The sequence below is a fragment of the Triticum urartu genome, chromosome 2, assembly GCF_003073215.2.
Source record: "Triticum urartu cultivar G1812 chromosome 2, Tu2.1, whole genome shotgun sequence".
Classification (NCBI taxonomy): domain Eukaryota; kingdom Viridiplantae; phylum Streptophyta; class Magnoliopsida; order Poales; family Poaceae; genus Triticum; species Triticum urartu.
In genome coordinates, this window is record NC_053023.1 from 489920228 (window position 1) to 489935371 (window position 15144).

The following is a 15144-nucleotide window of genomic DNA, read 5'->3' on the forward strand; positions in this document are numbered from 1 at the left end:
ACATGATGTAGACAAGATCTGTTTATCTATATGGCGGTAGATATAGATCTCATCTTTTTATCCTTAGTAACAACGATACATATGTGTCGGTTCTCCTTTTGTTACTGGGATCAAGCACCGTAAGATCGAACCCACTACCAGGCACCTCTTCCCATTGCAAGATAAATAGATCAAGTTGGCCAAACAAAACCCAAATATCGGAGAAGAAATACGAGGCTATAAGAGATCATGCATATAAGATATCAAAGAAACTCAAATAACTTTCATGGATATAAAAAGGTATAACTGATCATAAACTCAAAGTTCATCAGATCCCAACAAACACACCGCAAAAGAGTTACTCCCTCTGTCCCATAATATAAGAGCGTTTTTGACACTACAATAGTGTAAACAACGCTCTTATATTATGGGACGCAGGGAGTACATCATATGGATCTCCAAGAGACCATTGTATTGAGAATTCAGCGAGAGAGAGAAAGCCATCTAGCTACTAACTACGGACCCGAAGGTCTACAAGGAACTACTCATGCATCATCGGAGAGGCACCAATGGAAGTGGTGAACCCCCTCCGTGATGGTGTCTAGATTGGATATGGTGGTTCTGGACTCTGCGGCGGCTGGATGAATATTTCGTTGACTCTCCTAGGGTTTTTGGATTTTTGGGGTATTTATAGAGGAAAGAGGCGGTCCGGGGGCACCCGAGGTGGGCACAACCCACCAGGGCGCGCCTGGGCCTCCTAGCGCGCCCTGTCGGGTTGTGCCCCCCTTGGGGCACCCCCAGGTGCAACCAGGGCCCATCGCCTTTCTTCTGGCCCATAAAAAACATCGTGGAGTTTCGTGGCATTTGGACTCCGTTTGATATTGATTTCCTACGATGTAAAAAACATGGAAAAAACAGCAACTGGCACTTGGCACTATGTTAATAGGTTAGTACCAAAAAATGATATAAAATGACTATAAAATAATTATAAAACATCCAAGATTGATAAAAAACAGCATGGAACAATAAAAAATTATAGATACGTTGGAGACGTATCAGCGCCGTCTTCTGGAAGCCGGCCGCCTGGTCACTAGGCTCCAGGGGCTAGGCTAGCCCCAATGTCCTGAAATACTAAGGGGTGTGGATGAGGCTACCCGTGGTCTATCCCCCTAACAACGATCGAATCTCGGGCAAGTAACATATCACCGACAAAGGGATTTGCCTACGGGATTGACTGAATCCTTGACATCATGGTTCAACCGATAAAGATCTTTGTGGAATATGTAGGAACCAATATGAGCATCCAGGTCCCGCTATTGGTTATTGAACGGAGAGGTGTCTCGGTCATGTCTACATGGTTCTCGAACCCGTAGGGTCCGCTCGCTTAATGTTCGATGATGCTAGAGTAGTATTAGGATATGTGCATTTGTAATGGAATGTTGTTCGAAGTCCCGGATGAGATCCTAGACATTACGAGGAGCTCCAGAATGGTCCGAAGATAAAGATTCATATATAGGAAGTCCTGTTACTGTCGCCGGAAAAGTTTAGGGCATTATCAGTATTGTACCAGGAGTGCCGAAAGGGGTCCGGGGTCCCCTGCCCCGGGGGCCCACATGGGATATAGGGGGGTTCCCTGGCCTACATGGGCCAGGGCACCACCCCCAAGAGGCCCATGCGCCTAGAACAAGGAAGAGGGGAAGAGTCCTAAGGGGGGAAGGCACCGCCCTAGGTGCCTTGGGGAGGGAGGACTCCTCCCAAGGCTAGCACTCCCTCCCTTGGAGGAGGGGCCAAGGCTGCTCCCTAATCCTCCCCCTTGCCTCCTATAAATAGTTCGAGAGAGGGAGGGTCTGGACACACCAAATCCCACGCCCCGGTGCTACCTCTTGAGCATGCGTTGGTTTTCCCTTGAAGAGGAAAGGGTGATGCAGCAAAGTAGCGTAAGTATTTCCCTCGGTTTTTTAGTACCAAGATATCAATCCAGTAGGAGACTACACACAAGTCGCCTAGTACCTACACAAACAATCAAGAACCCTGCAACCAACAGGTTAAAGGGGTTGTCAATCCCTTCATGGCCACTTGCAAAAGTGAGATATGATAAAGATAATAAGATAAATATTTTTGGTATTTTTGTTGTATAGATTGGAAAATAAAGATTGCAAAATAAACGGCGACAGAAATAGCTAGTTGACGGGAAACTAATATGATGTAAAGTAGACCCGGGAGCCATAGGTGTCACTAGTGGCTTCTCTCATGATAGCATATCTAAAGGTGGGTGAACAAATTACGGCCGATCAATTGATAGAAAAGCGCAAAGTTATGAGAATATCTAGGCATGATCATGAACATAGGCATCATGTCCGTGTCAAGTAGACCGAAACGATTCTTCATCTACTACTATTACTCCACACATCGACCGCTATCCAGCATGCATCTAGAGTATTAAGTTCGTAAGAATAGAGTAACGCATTAGGCAAGATGGCACGATGTAGAGGGATAAACTCAAGCAATATGATATAAACCCCATCTTTTGATCCTTGATGGCAACAATACAATACGTGCCTTGCTGCCCCTACTATCACTAGGAAAGGACACCGCAAGATTGAACCCAAAGCTAAGCACTTCTCCCATTGCAAGAAAGATCAATCTAGTAGGCCAAACTAAACCGATAATTCGAAGAGACTTGCAAAGATATCAAATCATGCATATAATAATTCAGAGAATAATCAAATATTGTTCATAGATAAACTTGATCATAAACCCACAATTCATCAGATCTCGGCAAACACAACGCAAAAAGTATTACATCGAATAGATCTCCAAGAAGAACGAGGAGAACTTGTATTGAGATCCAAAGAGAGAGAAGAAGCCATCTAGCTAATAACTATGGACCTGAAGGTCTGTGGTAAACTACTCACACATCATCGGAGAGGCTATGGTGTTGATGTAGAAGCCCTCCGTGATCGATCCCCCCTTCGACGGAGCGTCGGAAAAGGCCCCAAGATGGGATCTCACGGGTACAGAAGGTTGCAGCGGTGGAGAAGTGGTTTCGTGGCTCCCCTTGATGTTTTCAGTGTATAAGAGTATATATAGGCGAAAGTGAAGGAAATATGCCCTAGAGGCAATAACAAAGTTGTTATTTATATTTCCTTATATCATGATAAATGTTTATTATTCATGCTAGAATTGTATTAACCGAAAACTTATTACATGTGTGAATACATAGACAAATAGAGTGTCACTAGTATGCCTCTACTTGACTAGCTCGTTGAATCAAAGATGGATAAGTTTCCTAGCCATAGACATGAGTTTTCATTTGATTAACGGGATCACATCATTAGAGAATGATGTGATTGACTTGACCCATTCCGTTAGCTTAGCACTTGATCATTTAGTATATTGCTATTGCTTTCTTCATGACTTATACATGTTCCTATGACTATGAGATTATGCAACTCCCGAATACCGGAGGAACACTTTGTGTGCTACCAAACATCACAACGTAACTGGGTGATTATAAAGGTTCTCTACAGGTGTCTCCGATGGTACTTGTTGAGTTGGCATAGATCGAGACTAGAATTTGTCACTCCGATTGCCGGAGAGGTATCTCTGGGCCCTCTCGGTAATGCACATCACTATGAGCCTTGCAAGCAATGTAACTAAAGAGTTAGTTACGGGATGACGCATTACGGAACGAGTAAAGAGACTTGCCGGTAACGAGATTGAACTAGGCATTGAGATACCGATGATTGAATCTTGGGCAAGTAACATACCGATGACTAAGGGAACAACGTATGTTGTTACGCGGTTCGACCGATAAAGATCTTCGTAGAATATGTAGGAGCCAATATGGGCATGCAGGTTCCGCTATTGGTTATTGACCAGAGAGGTGTCTCGGTCATGTCTACATAATTCTCAAATCCGTAGGGTCCGCACGCTTAAACATTCGTTGACGATATAATATTATATGAGTTATGTATGTTGGTGACCGAATGTTGTTCGGAGTCCCGGATGAGATCACGGACATGACGAGGAACTCCGGAATGGTTCGAAGATAAAGATTGATATATGGGATAATATTGTTTGGTCTCCGGAAGGGTTCCGAAATTCACCGGAAGGGGTTCCGGATGTTTCCCGAAATGTTTGGGTACGGGAACACTTTATTTGGGCCAAAGGGGAAAGCCCACAAGGTTTTTGGAAAGCGCAAAAGGAAGTTTTGCGGAGTCCAGGGGCCAGATGCCGGGGTCCCTAGCGTTTGGGTCCAGACGCCGGGAACCCTGGCGTCTGGCCCTGGAGTCCGAGAAGGACTCTTGTCTTTCGGGTGAAACCGACTTTGTGGAAGCTTTTACTCCAAGTTTCGACCCCAAGGCTCAACATATAAATAGAGGGGTAGGGCTAGCACCCAAGACACATCAAGAAACACCAAGCCGTGTGCCGGCAACCCTGTCCCCTCTAGTTTATCCTCCGTCACAGTTTTCGTAGTGCTTAGGCAAATCCCCGCGGAGATTGTTCTTCACCAACACCGTCACCACGCTGTCGTGTTGCCGGAACTCATCTACTACTTCGCCCCTCTTGCTGGATCAAGAAGGCGAGGACATCATCGAGCTGAACGTGTGCTGAACGCGGAGGTGCCGTACGTTCGGTACTTGATTGGGACGGATCATGAAGGTGTATGACTACATCAACCGCGTTGATAAACGCTTCTGCTTACGGTCTACGAGGGTACGTAGACAACACTCTCCCCTCTCATTGCTATGCATCACCATGATCTTGCGTGTGCGTAGGAATTTTCTTTTCAAATTACTGCGTTCCCCAATAGTGGCATCCGAGCCAGGTTTATGCGTAGACGTTATATGCACGAGTAGAACACAAGTGAGTTGTGGGCGATAATAGGCATACTGCTTACCGACATGTCATACTTTGATTCGGCGGTATTGTTGGATGAAGCGGCCCAGACCGACATTACGTGTACGCTTAAGCGAGACTGGTTCTAGCGACGTGCTTCGCACATAGGTGGCTGGCGGGTGTCAGTTTCTCCAACTTTAGTTGAATCGAGTGTGGCTACGCCCGATCCTTGTGAAGGTTAAAACAGCACATACTTGACGAAATATCGTTGTGGTTTTGATGCATAGGTAAGAACGGTTCTTGCTCAGCCCATAGCAGCCACGTAAAACTTGCAACAACAAAGTAGAGGACGTCTAACTTGTTTTTGCAGGGCATGTTGTGATGTGATATGGTCAAGACATGATGCTAAATTTTATTGTATGAGATGATCATGTTTTGTAACGGAGTTATCGGCAACTGGCAGGAGCCATATGGTTGTCGCTTTATTGTATGAAATGAAATCGCCATGTAATTGCTTGACTTTATCACTAAGCGGTAGCGATAGTCATAGAAGCAATAGTTGGCGAGACGACAATGATGCTACGATGGAGAACAAAGTGTCGCGCTGGTGACGACGGTGATCATGACGGTACTTTGGAGATGGAGATCAAAGGCACAAGATGATGATGGCCATATCACATCACATATATTGATTGCATGTGATGTTTATCCTTTATGCATCTTATTTTGCTTAGTTCGGCGGTAGCATTATAAGATGATCTCTCACTAAATTTCAAGGTATAAGTGTTCTCCCTGAGTATGCACCGTTGCTACAGTTCGTCGTGCCGAGACACCACGTGATGATCGGGTGTGATAAGCTCTACATTCACATACAATGGGTGCAAGCCAGTTTTGCACATGTGGAATACTCGGGTTAAACTTGACGAGCCTAGCATATGCAGATATGGCCTCGGAACACTGAGACCGAAAGGTCGAGCGTGAATCGTATAGTAGATATGATCAACATAGTGATGTTCACCATTGAAAACTACTCCATCTCACGTGATGATCGGACATGGTTTAGTTGATTTGGATCACGTGATCACTTAGATGATTAAGAGGGATGTCTATCTAAGTGTGAGTTCTTTAATAATTTGATTAATTGAACTTTAATTTATCATGAACTTAGTACCTGATAGTATTTTGCATTTCTATGTTGTTGTAGATAGATGGCCCGTGTTGTTGTTCCGTTGAATTTTAATGTGTTCCTAGAGAAAGCTAAGTTGAAAGATGATGGTAGTAATTACACGGACTGGGTCCATAACTTGAGGATTATCCTCATTGTTGCACAGAAGAATTACGTCCTGGAAGCACCGCTAGGTGACAAACCTGTTGCAAGAGCAACACCAGATGTTATGAACGTCTGGCACAACAAAGCTGATGACTACTCGATAGTTCAGTGTGCCATGCTTTACGGCTTAGAACCGGGACTTCAACGACGTTTTGAACGTCATGGAGCATATGAGATGTTCCAGGAGTTGAAGTTAATATTTCAAGAAAATGCCCGGATTGAGAGATATGAAGTCTCCAATAAGTTCTACAGCTGCAAAATGGAGGAGAATAGTTCTTTCAATGAACATATACTCAGAATGTCTAGGTACCACAACCACTTGACTCAGCTGGGAGTTAATCTTCCTGATGATAGTGTCATTGACAGAGTTCTTCAATCACTACCACCAAGCTACAAGAGCTTCGTGATGAACTATAATATGCAAGGGATGGATAAGACAATTCCCGAGCTCTTCGCAATGCTAAAGGCTGTGGAGGTAGAAATTAAGAAGGAGCATCAAGTGTTGATGGTCAACAAGACCACCAGTTTCAAGAAAAAGGGTAAAAGGAAGAAGGGGAACTCCAAAAAGAATAGCAAGCAAGTTGCTGCTCAAGTGAAGAATGCCAAGTCTGGACCTAAGCCTGAGACTAAGTGCTTCTACTGGAAAGGGACTGGTCACTAGAAGCGGAACTGTCCCAAGTATTTGGTGGAGAAGAAGTATGGCAAAGAGAAAGGTATATTTGATATACATGTTATTGATGTGTACCTTACTAATGCTCGTAGTAGCACCTGGGTATTTGATACTGGTTCCGTTGCTAATATTTGCAACTCACTAAATTTCAAGGTACAAGTGTTCTCCCTGAGTATGCACTGTTGCGAAAGTTCGTCGTGCCAAGACACCACGTGATGATTGGGTGTGATAAGCTCTACGTTCACATATAACGGGTGTAAGCCAGTTTTGCACATGCAGAATACTCGGGTTAAACTTGACGAGCCTAGCATATGCAGATATGGCCTCGGGACACTGAGACTGAAAGGTCGAGCGTGAATCATATAGTAGATATGATCAACATAGTGATGTTCACCATTGAAAACTACTCCATCTCACGTGATGATCGGACATGGTTTAGTTGATATGAATCACGTGATCACTTAGATGATTAGAGGGATGTCTATCTAAGTGGGAGTTCTTTACTAATTTGATTAATTGAACTTTAATTTCTCATGAACTTAGTACCTAATAGTATTTTGCATGTCTATGTTGTCGTAGATAGATGGCCCGTGCTATTGTTCCATTGAATTTTAATGCGTTCCTAGAGAAAGCTAAGTTGAAAGATGATGGTAGCAACTACACCGACTAGGTCTGTAACTTGAGGATTATCCTCATTGCTGCATAGAAGAATTACGTCCTGGAAGCACCGCTAGGTGCCAAACCCGCTGCAGGAGCAACGCCAGATGTTATGTATGTTTGGCAGAGCAAAGCTGATGACTACTCAATAGTTCAGTGTGCCATGCTTTACGGCTTAGAACCGGGACTTCAACGACGTTTTGAACGTCATGGAGCATATCAGATGTTCCAGGAGTTGAAGTTAATATTTCAAGCAAATGCCCGTATTGAGAGATATGCAGTCTCCAATAAGTTATACAGTTGCAAGATGGAGGAGAATAGTTCTGTCAGTGATCATATACTCAAAATGTCTAGGTATAACAATCACTTGATTCAACTGGGAGTTAATCTTCCGTACGATAGTGTCATTGACAGAATTCTTCAATCACTGCCACCAAGCTACAAGAGCTTCGTGATGAACTATAATATGCAAGGGATGGAAAAGACAATTCCCGAGCTCTTCGCAATGCTAAAGGCTGCAGAGGTAGAAATCAAGAAGGAGCATCAAGTGTTGATGGTCAACAAGACCACCAGTTTCAAGAAAATGGTAAAGGGAAGAAGGAGGGGAACTTCAAGAAGAATGGCAAACAAGTCGCTGCTCAGGAGAAGAAACCCAAGTCTGGACCTAAGCCTAAGACTGAGTGCTTCTACTGCAAAGGGACTGGTCACTGGAAGCGAAACTGCCCCAAGTATTTGGCGGATAAGAAGGATGGCAAGGTGAACAAAGGTATATGTGATGTAAATGTTATTGATGTGTACCTTACTAATGCTCGCAGTAGTGCCTCGGTATTTGATAATGGTTCTGTTGCTAATATTTGCAACTCGAAACAGGGACTATGGATTAAGCGAAGATTGGCTAAGGACGAGGTGACGATGCTCGTGGGAAATGGTTCCAAAGTCGATGTGATCACGGTCGGCATGCTACCTCTACATCTACCTTCGGGATTAGTTTTAGACCTGAATAATTGTTATTTGGTACCAGCGTTGATCATGAACATTATATCTGGATCTTGTTTGATGCGAGACGGTTATTCATTTAAATCAGAGAATAATGGTTGTTCTATTTATATGAGTAATATATTTTATGGTCATGCACCCTTGAAGAGTGGTCTATTCTTTTTGAATCTCGATAGTAGAGACACACATATTCATAATATTAAAGCCAAAAGATGCAGAGTTGATAATGATAGTGCAACATATTTGTGGCACTACCTTTTAGGTCATATTGGTGTAAAGCGCATGAAGAAACTCCATTCCGATGGGCTTTTGGAATCACTTGATTATGAATCACTTGGTACTTGTGAACCATGCCTCATGGGCAAGATGACTAAAACTCCGTTCTCCAGAACAATGGAGCGAGCAACAGATTTGTTGGAAATCATACATACTAATGTATGTGGTCCGATGAATGTTGAGGCTCGCGGCGGGTATCGTTATTTTCTCACCTTCACAGATGATTTGAGCAGATATGTGTATATCTACTTGATGAAACATAAGTCTGAAACATTTGAAAAGTTCAAAGAATTTCAGAGTGAAGTGGAAAATCACCGTAACAAGAAAATAAAGTTTCTACGATCTGATCGTGGAGGAGAATATTTGAGTTATGAGTTTGGTTTTCATTTGAAACAATGTGGAATAGTTTCGGAACTCACGCCACCCGGAACACCACAGTGTAATGGTGTGTCCAAACGTCATAATCGTACTTCACTAGATATGGTGCGATCTATGATGTCTCTTACTGATTTACCGCTATCGTTTTGGGGTTATGCTTTAGAGACGGCTGCATTCATGTTAAATAGGGCACCATCTAAATCCGTTGAGACGACACCTTATGAACTGTGGTTTGGCAAGAAACCAAAGTTGCCATTTCTTAAAGTTTGGGGCTATGATGCTTATGTAAAAAAGGCTTCAACCTGATAAGCTCGAACCCAAATCGGAGAAATGTGTCTTCGTAGGATACCCAAAGGAGACTATTGGGTACACCTTCTATCACATATTCGAAGGCAAGACATTCGTTGCTAAGAATGGATCCTTTCTAGAGAAGGAGTTTCTCTCGAAAGAAGTGAGTGGGAGGAAAGTAGAACTTGATGAGGTAAATGTACCTGCTCCCTTATTGGAAAGTAGTTCATCATAGAAATATGTTCCTATGACTCCTAAACCAATTAGTGAGGAGGCTAATGATGATGATCATGTAACTTCAAATCAACTTACTACCGAACCTCGTAAGTCAACTAGAGTAAGATCCGCACCAGAGCGGTACGGTAATCCTGTTCTGGAATTCATGTTACTTGACCATGACGAACCTACGAACTATGAGGAAGCGATGATGAGCCCAGATTCCGTGAAATGGCTTGAGGCCATGAAATCTGAGATGGGATCCATGTATGAGAACAAATTGTGGACTTTGGTTGACTTGCCCGATGATTGGCAAGCCATCGAGAATAAATGGATCTTCAAGAAGAAGGCTGACATTGACGGTAATATTACTGTCTACAAAGCTCGACTTGTTGTGAAAGGTTTTCGACAAGTTCAAGGAGTTTACTATGATGAGACTTTCTCACCCGTAGCGATGCTTAAGTCCGTCCGAAACATGTTAGCAATTGCCGCATTTTATGATTATGAAATTTGGCAAATGGATGTAAAGACTGCATTCCTGAATGGATTTCTGGAAGAAGAGTTGTATATGATGCAACCTGAAGGTTTTATCGATCCAAAGGATGCTAACAAAGTGTGCAAGCTCCAGCGATCCATCTATGGACTGGTGCAAGAATCTCAGAGTTGGAATAAACGTTTTGATAGTGTGATCAAAGCATATGGTTTTATACAGACTTTTGGAGAAGCCTGTATTTACAAGAAAGTGAGTGGGAGCTCTGTAGCATTTCTAATATTATATGTGGATGACATATTGTTGATTGGAAATGATATAGAATTTCTGGATAGCATAAAAGGATACTTGAATAAGAGTTTTTCAATGAAAGACCTCGGTGAAGCTGCTTATATATTGGGCATCAAGATCTATAGAGATAGATCGAGACGCTTAATTGGACTTTCACAAAGCACATACCTTGATAAAATTTTGAAGAAGTTCAAAATGGATCAAGCAAAGAAAGGGTTCTTGCCTGTGTTACAAGGTGTGAAGTTGAGTCAGACTCAATGCCCGACCACTGCAGAAGATAGAGATAAAATGAAAAGTGTTCCCTATGCTTCAGCCATAGGCTCTATCCTGTATGCAATGCTGTGTACCAGACCTGATGTGTGCCTTGCTATTAGTTTAGCAGGGAGGTACCAAAGTAATCCAGGAGTGGATCACTAGACAGCGGTCAAGAACATCCTGAAATACCTTAAAAGGACTAAGGATATGTTTCTCGTTTATGGAGGTGACAAAGAGCTCGTCGTAAATGGTTATGTCGATGCAAGCTTTGACACTGATCCAGATGACTCTAAGTCACAAACTAGATACGTGTTTATATTGAACAGTGGAGCTGTCAGTTGGTGCAGTTCTAAACAAGGCGTCATGGCGGGATCTACATGTGAAGCGGAATACATAGCTGCTTCGGAAGCAGCAAATGAAGGATTCTGGATGAAGGAGTTCATATCCGATCTAGGTGTCATACCTAGTGCATCGGGTCCAATGAAAATCTTTTGTGACAATACTGGTGCAATTGCCTTGGCAAAGGAATCCAGATTTCACAAGAGAACCAAGCACATCAAGAGACGCTTCAATTCCATCCGCGATCAAGTCAAGGTGGGAGACATAGAGATTTGCAAGATACATACGGATCTGAATGTTGCAGACCCGTTGACTAAGCCTCTCTCACGAGCAAAACATGATCAGCACCAAGACTCCATGGGTGTTATAATCATTACTGTGTAATCTAGATTATTGACTCTAATGCAAGTGGGAGACTAAAGGAAATATGCCCTAGAGTCAATAATAAAGTTGTTATTTATATTTCCTTATATCATGATAAATGTTTATTATTCATGCTAGAATTGTATTAACCGAAAACTTATTACATGTGTGAATACATAGACAAACAGAGTGTCACTAGTATGCCTCTACTTGACTAGCTCGTTGAATCAAAGATGGTTAAGTTTCCTAGCCATAGACATGAGTTGTCATTTGATTAACGGGATCACATCATTAGAGAATGATGTGATTGACTTGACCCATTCCGTTAGCTTAGCACTTGATCGTTTAGTATATTGCTATTGCTTTCTTCATGACTTATACATGTTCCTATGACTATGAGATTATGCAACTCCCGAATACCGGAGGAACACTTTGTGTGCTACCAAACATCACAACGTAACTGGGTGATTATAAAGGTGCTCTACAGGTGTCTCCGATGGTACTTGTTGAGTTGGCATAGATCGAGATTAGGATTTGTCACTCCGATTGTCGGAGAGGTATCTCTGGGCCCTCTCAGTAATGCACATCACTATGAGCCTTGCAAGCAATGTAACTAAAGAGTTAGTTACGGGATGGCGCATTACGGAACAAGTAAAGAGACTTGCCGGTAACGAGATTGAACTAGGTATTGAGATACCGACGATCGAATCTCGGGAAAGTAACATACCGATGACAAAGGGAACAACGTATGTTGTTATGCGGTTCGACCGATAAAGATCTTCGTAGAATATGTAGGAGACAATATGGGCATGCAGGTTCCGCTATTGGTTATTGACCAGAGAGGTGTCTCGGTCATGTCTATATAATTCTCGAACCCGTAGGGTCCACACGCTTGAACGTTCGTTGACGATATAGTATTATATGAGTTATGTATGTTGGTGACTGAATGTTGTTCGGAGTCCCGGATGAGATCACGGACATGACGAGAAACTCTGGAATGGTTCGGAGATAAAGATTGATATATGGGATAATAGTGTTTGGTCTCCGGAAGGGTTCCAGAATTCACCGGAAGGGGTTCTGGATGTTTCCCTAAATGTTTGGGTACGAGAACACTTTATTTGGGCCAAAGGGGAAAGCCCACAAGGTTTTTGGAAAGCGCAAAAGGAAGTTTTGCGGAGTCCAGGGGCCCAGGTCCAGACGCCGGGAACCCTGGCGTCTGGCCTTGGAGTCCGAGAAGGACTCTTGCCTTTCGGGCGAAACTGACTTTGTGGAGGCTTTTAATCCAAGTTTCGACCCCAAGGCTCAACATATAAATAGAGGGGTAGGGCTAGCACCCAAGACACATCAAGAAACATCAAGCCGTGTGTCGGCAACCCCGTCCCCTCTAGTTTATCCTCCGTCATAGTTTTCAAAGTGCTTAGGCGAAGCCCTGCGGAGATTGTTCTTCACCAACACCGTCACCACGCTGTCGTGTTGCCGGAACTCATCTACTACTTCGCCCCTCTTGCTGGATCAAGAAGGCGAGGACGTCATCGAGCTGAACGTGTGCTGAACGCGGAGGTGTCATACGTTCGGTACTTGATCGGGACGGATCGTGAAGGTGTACGACTACATCAACCGCATTGATAAGCGCTTCCGCTTACGGTCTACGAGGGTACGTAGACAACACTCTCCCCTCTCGTTGCTATGCATCACCGTGATCTTGCGTGTGCGTAGGAATTTTTTTGAAATTACTATGTTCCCCAATAGAAAGAAGTAGGTCGGTGGAGCTACGAGGGGCCCATGAGGGTGGGGGCGCGCCCTCCTACCTCGTGGCCGCCCCGTTGCTTCCTTGACGTCCACTCCAAGTCTCCTGGATTGTGCTTGTTCCAAAAACGATCCTCGCGAAGGTTTCGTTCCGTTTGGATTCCGTTTGATATTCCTTTTCTATAAAACACTGAAATAGGCAAAAAAACAGCAACTGGCACTGGGCCTCTAGTTAATAGGTTAGTCCCAAAAATAATATAAAAGAGCATATTAAAGTCCATTAAACATCCAACACGGATAATATAATAGTATGGAACAATCAAAAATTATAGATACGTTGGAGACGTATCTCCCGGCGGTAGCCCTACCTCTCCCAAAACCCCGTTTTCTCCTTAGATTGGTTCCTCCAGCGGTGAAGCCCTGCCGGGATTGCACCACCACCATATCCACCACGCCATCGTGCTAGTTGAGATCCCATCTACTTCTCCTCTCTTGCTTGCTGGATCAAGATGGAGGAGACGTTATCGAGCCACGTGTTGAACCTAGAGGTGCCGTCCGTTCGGCGCTAGATCGGATTGGATCGTGATTGGATCGTGAAGAGTACGACTACATCAACCGCATTATATACGCTTCCGCTTTTGGTCTACAAGCGTATGTAGACGCACTCCCCTCTGGTTGCTATACATCTCCTAGATTTGATCTTGGGTGTTCGTAGGAATATTTTTGATTTTCATGCAACGTTCCCCATCAGGGCGCCGGGACGGCAACCCCGGTCCAAGCTCTTGGCGTGGCCTGGACATGGATGGCGTGTGTGGCAGTGTCTGCGCGGTGGTGCTCATCTCCTGATGTGCGCGTGGGGCGCGGATCGAAGGTCTGGTGTGACGGCGGCTAGCGCATGTCAGGCGCGGTTACTTGCAAGGCATGGCGATTGTGACGTCTCCAGAGTGCGTGGTGTGCTAAAGATGGAGAGCATGCATGTATACTTCGCTACTTAGCTCAAGCGGCTTCGATCTGGATCTGGTGCATGCTGGTTCTCCGATCTGGGTGTTGCTGCTCGCGACGCGGCATTGGTTGTTGCAGTAGTGGCGGTCACGGTGGTGGACGGCGGCTACGACCAGGGGGTGGTGCGTTTTCTGGGCACAGTGGATTGTCGGATCTTGCAGATAGAGTGAGGTAGGACTCGGCATGTGTGGTGATCCATGGGCGGTGGTAGGTGATCACGACGTCTTTGGGAGAAATCCTCGTTCCAATCTTCATTGGAGCTGGCGACGGGGACACGTATGAGCATCACAGCCTTTTCGTAGAAGCATCATCATGCATGGAGGTGTGCTGCTTCTCACCACCGCTTTGGCTCTGGACGGAAACCTCAGATCCGCTGGGTCGGGCCATGGAGGATTTTCACGTTTTTCTCCTTGTCGGGGGCATCGTCTCGGAGCCGGCTACTACTGGGAAACTGGTGGATGACGGCATCTTGGCTGCGTGGTTTGCTGAGGCGGGGCGCTGATATCTGTTTTGGCGACGATGACGATGGCACCGAGAAGAGCTATGGTCGCGTCGTTGACTTCGGTAATATGTTCTTTCCGGCGTGTCTGAGGTGCTCTTTCGTGTGTTGTTTGGTTGCTTTGAAGCCGGAGCTGCGATGGAGCGTGTTCAGGTGGTGACAATGATAGTCAGTCGGTGGTCGTTTGCGAGGGCACGGTCGGCGCAAGTCCTACATATTTCCTATGTGAAGCTCGCTTTTAAAGTTGGAGTTGTCGGTCGCTCGTGCGTGTGGCCACCTGTTGGCATGTGCCATCATGGCTTCTGTGTAGCCATTTGCAGGTTGGCTTCGATGATGGACTCTACGGTGAAGTCGGAGTCGCTTGTTCAGGGCAACCGGTGACCACGATGATGCTTGTGACTCCTCGGTAGATGTCTTTCTTCTTTGCAGCTCTATGTTTCATGTTGGCCGGTGATGCCCATGTCGTATGGGTTGGATTGTATTGGTTTAGCCCGATTTTTCGTTAATTAACGGAGCAATTTTAACCA